This window comes from Pelophylax lessonae, assembly GCF_965119305.1.
Source record: "Pelophylax lessonae genome assembly, chromosome: 12".
Classification (NCBI taxonomy): domain Eukaryota; kingdom Metazoa; phylum Chordata; class Amphibia; order Anura; family Ranidae; genus Pelophylax; species Pelophylax lessonae.
In genome coordinates, this window is record NC_138779.1 from 21,302,336 (window position 1) to 21,307,442 (window position 5,107).

Here is a 5,107-nt window from a genome sequence, read left to right on the forward strand (position 1 = left end):
GGGTCATGGCAGGACTCTGATGTGATGGGGGGTCCTTTGAAGTTTGTGAAGTTTTATCAAGGTGGTTGTGCGCGTTGTCCAAGGCTCAGATTTCCCATATGTACCATTTACATTTTAGACAGGGGGGGGCTCAAGATTTTGCATACTTTTAAGGTAAGCTGCAACTGAAAATAGGTTGAGAAAAGCTGGCGTATGTGAAGGTAGGCCAACATACCCACTCGTAAATGAAGTACAAGTTTTGGGTGGAGACTGGCTTTATTGGGTCATCAACCCTTGGATGAAAACATCAACAGATAAAGAAGGTATAAGCAGTGATTTTCTCCCAGACATTACGTAGGGCGATTCCTATTCACAGCTTTATCTGGTCAATAACCCGATAATAGCAGACTCACTATATTATGTCTGGTCTATGAGTGCTAGACATGTTACGGCTCTGCTGGGCATTGTGCAGCATGACTTTTTTAACATCCGACCAATCCTCGTACTATAAGTGCAGGAAGAAGTGGCAACGTTATAGCAAACGTGGCTCTCACACTTATTTTAGGAGTTCCATAAAATCCGAATTTCACATTTCACATTCATACACTCTGGCCTAACACCATTAATAAAACCTTGCGGTGCTATAAAACGGGTAAAAAAAAATCCATGTACGGAGCAAGAAAGACACCTGGGGAGAAATATGGCCATAAAACTCCATATGAAATTTGTATTTATTGCAAAATATGATTTATCAACCTTTAGTATGAGTTTGATGCAAGACACATCGGATTATTCTAGTCTAAATAAAGACGAATATTTTATTTGTTTGTTTCTGATTTAGTAAGGAAAGTTAGAAACACTTGGTTGTTGTTTTTTTTTGCCATATCTCCTGGACTCTGACCCATCATTTTAGCATCAGGTCCAATCACTGTCCAAATCTTGCCGCCTTCACCTTCGTAAGAATCGTAACATTTCCAAAATTTGCCCCTTCCTGCCCCTTCCTAACCAATGACCGCACAAAGCTAATAATTCACTCCAGTGGCAGCTGGTGCTCAAAATTTTTGGGGGGGCGCAAACAGAAAAATGAGTGACCAGCAAGCCCACAATCAATGCAGAGTGCCACAGCGTGCCCACAATCAATGCAGAGTGCCACAGCGTGCCCCCAATCAATGCAGAGTGCCACAGCATGCCCCCCATCAATGCAGAGTGCCACAGTGTGCCCCCCATCAATGCAGAGTGCCAAAGCGTGCCCCCAATCAATGCAGAGGGACCACAGCGTGCCCCCATCAAAGCAGAGTGCCACAGCGTGCCCCCAATCAATGCAGAGGGACCACAGCGTGCCCCCATCAAAGCAGAGTGCCACAGCGTGCCCCCAATCAATGCAGAGTGACCACAGTGTGCCCCCATCAATGCAGAGTGCCACAGCGTGCCCCCATCAATGCACAGTCCCACAGCATGCCCCCATCAATGCACAGTGCCACAGTGTGCCCCCATCAATGCACAGTGCCACAGTGTGCCCCCATCAATGCACAGTGCCACAGTGTGCCCCCCCCCATCAATGCACAGTGCCACAGTGTGCCCCCCCCCATCAATGCACAGTGTCACAGTGTGCCCCCATCAATGCACAGTGCCACAGTGTGCCCCCTCATCAATGCACAGTGCCACAGTGTGCCCCCTCATCAATGCACAGTGCCACAGTGTGCCCCCATCAATGTACAGTGCCACAGTGTGCCCCCCATCAATGCACAGTGCCACAGTGTTCCCCCAATCAATGCACAGTGCCACAGTGTGCCCCCATCAATGCACAGTGCCACAGTTTGCCCCCAATCAATGCACAAAGCCACAGTGTGCAGAGAGACCAGCACTTACCTGATCTGGCGGCGGCTTCTCCTCAGTCCCGCGCGTCTCCCGAGTCCTCCTCCTCCTCCTCCTCGGACAATGGCAAACGTTCGCCTTTCGGCCGATCAGGAAACGTGTCTCGGGCCCGCTTCCTGATTGGCCAGGAGGAGGATCCGTGTGACAATAGCGAATTTTCATTCGCTATTGTCACACAATGGGTGGGCTCGGGGCGCACTGCTCTGCGCCCCGGGTCCACCCTTTTCTGAAGCCTATTAGAGCCTCTGGCTCTAATCACGTGCTTCAGGGGAAAAAACCCCATTGAACTCCATGCATCCAGCGCCCCTGCATGTAGATTAGGGGGCCGGACGCATGGATAGGGGGGCGGTGCCCCTAGCACACCGGCCGCCACTGATTCACTCCCTTGTTACCTCTCACATTTGAATATTTCATCTCCCTCCTCGTTAGCCTACCTCTACACAGATTATCCTGACTGCTGCTGTCAGGCTCATCCACCTTACCAACCACTCATTGGCCTCCAACCCTCTCTTCCAATCCCTCCATTTGTAAGCAGGTGCAGTCTATTTTCTCCACTGCAGGTGGGGCTCAATCGAAGCATTGCAGAGGGAGAGGAAGTCAAGAGGAACCTGTTCCTCTATGGCAGGAATCCTCAAACTATGGCTCTTCAGCTGTTGCGAAACTACACATCCCATGAGGCATTGTAAAACTCTGACATTCACAGACATGACTAGGCATGAAGGGAATTGTAGTTCCCGAACAACTGGAGGGCCATCGTTTGAAGACCCCCTGCTCCATGGGTTCCTGGATCACCAGGGGTCAGCTATCTGATTTGATGCTGGCACCCAATGTGACTTTGGTGGCCATCTTGGGGCATTCAGAGTCTAAGTTTAAGTTTAGGGCTCTTGCTCCCAGACTTGACACGCATTATGTGAGTGGCAGTGTAGGGACAGGACACCTGCCTGTCAGGGAAAGCGCTTAGCACCAGGGAAAAGTTCCAGAGGAGTAGGGAAAGTGCAGGGGCACTCTATCCTTCATGGAAACCTCCAAATTTGGGTACGGACCGGCCAGGCCACAATCAGCCCCTCAATACAGATGCTGTTGGCTTTCCTGAGACTGCCATTCTCTGATACCTCACTGCAGGGCCGGGACAAGGGGTAGGCAGGAGAGGCATTTGCCCTGGGCGCGATGGTTTATTGCAGGGATGGGGGTCGCCTTGACCCTAACCCTAAGGGAAGGGAGGGGGGCACAGTTTGGCATCCTTTCCCTGGGTGCTGGATGACCTTGTCTCGGCACTGCCTCACTGTTACATCTTGTGAGTGTTCCCGGTCGGGTTGCCTTCCCTTCAGGCTTGTTGAGTATTTCTGAACTTTTTAGGGGTTACGAGACTTGGGGGGCTGTTACCCCTAGGGACAGCTGAAGTGAGTTAGGCTGACCATACATGTTCAATTCTCTTCCTTTAGATTTACCTTAAACTATGTAGTGCAAGGGCCTGCCTATTTGGATACAATTGAAAGTTGTTTAGTTTTGACCTAATACTATTTGGTTTTTGGTAAATCTAAAGCAAAATTGTACAAGAGAATTGAACATGTATGGCCACCCTTCAGGATTATAGTCTGGACCTCATCAGGTGCTGGGACTTGAGAATAATTGGCAGGCCGAATTCGGCACTCGGGCCTCGTGTTTGACATATGTGCACTATAGGATTTCCACCCCAACTATGGCAACATCTAGTGGCCAGCTTGGGGTACTACACTAAGCACCTCTGTGCCCCTACCTTGCAGTCAGCATTTTCTTTTATATCAAGAGCGGTATTGTTGATAGGAAATATTGTTCATACCACAAGTGTCTATATGGATGATTGTATCTTTTCCCAGGGCCTTCAAAATAACATTTCAATATTTTCAAACCTGAAGCTTTCAATAAAGCAATAGCTGGGGAAGCCACCATGAAGGTCCTTGCTCAGGCGAACTGTCATAGGGTGACAACATTTCCTAGTTGTGCTTCTGTGTTGTCACACAGGTTTCTGATAGAGACTACATCTGGCCATTTCACCATACATCATCCAGACATGTCACCATCAGGAAACCAACCTTGAGAAAAGCTATGCAACCAACGTTGGAGTGCACGTAGACATGAAATGGCTGCAAAGAGGCTGAAAAGTGACCAGCAGCACTGAAAGGCCTCTTGCACACCGCAGCTTAACCACTTCTGGACCGGAAGATTTTCCCCCTTAATGACCAGGCCATATTTTGCGATTTAGCACTGCGTTATTTTAACGGACAATTGTGTGGTCGTGCGTTGCTTTACCCGAATAAAATTGATGTCCTTTTTTCCCCACAAACAGAGATTTCTTTTGGTGGTATTTGATCACCTGTGTGATTTTTATTTTTTTCAGTATAAACAAAAAAAGAGCGACAATTCTGAAAAAAAAAAAAACAATATTTTTCACATTATGCCATGTAACATTCTCAAAAAAAAAAAATGTAAAAATCAAAATTTTTTAACATTTTGGTCAATTTGTATTCTGTTACATATTTTTGGTAAAAAAAATCGCAATAAGCATATTTTGATTGGTTTGCGCAAAAGTTATCGCATCTACTAACTACAGGAAAGATTTATGTCTTTTTTATTGTTTTTTTTTTACTAGTAATGGCGGCGATCTGCGATTTTTAGCAAGAATGTGACATTGCGGTGGACAGATCGGACCCCTAAGCCCCGGTTCACACTTATGCGATGCGGGAAGGCTGCGAATTCGCAGCCTGTTCCCGCATCGCACACGCACCCCCGGCAGTTCACACTGCCATATGCGATACGCTGGGGGTGTCAATGTAATCTTAACGACACCCCCAGTTTGATCGCATATCGCAGTGCGATCGTGCAGTTCGCACAGGATCGGATCGCACAAGTATGAACCGCTGTGCGATCCGATCCTGATGCGGCTGCAAAAATGCCTCCTGTGCGTGTTTGCTGCGGGTGCGATGCGAATTTAGCCATACAAACTGTATGGCTAAACTCGCACCGCACAGCCGATCGCATGTAATGTCGGAGCAGTGCGCTCCGATATTACATGCGAAACCGGCACTCGCACAAATGTGAACCGGCACTAACTGATATTTTTGACACTTTGGGGGGACCATTGACATTACTACAGTAATCAGTGCTAAAAATATTCACTGTTACTGTAATAATGACACTGGCAGGGAAGGGGTTAACACTGTGGGTGATCAAGTGGTTAAATGTGTACCTAGGGGCGTGATTGTAACTGTGGGGG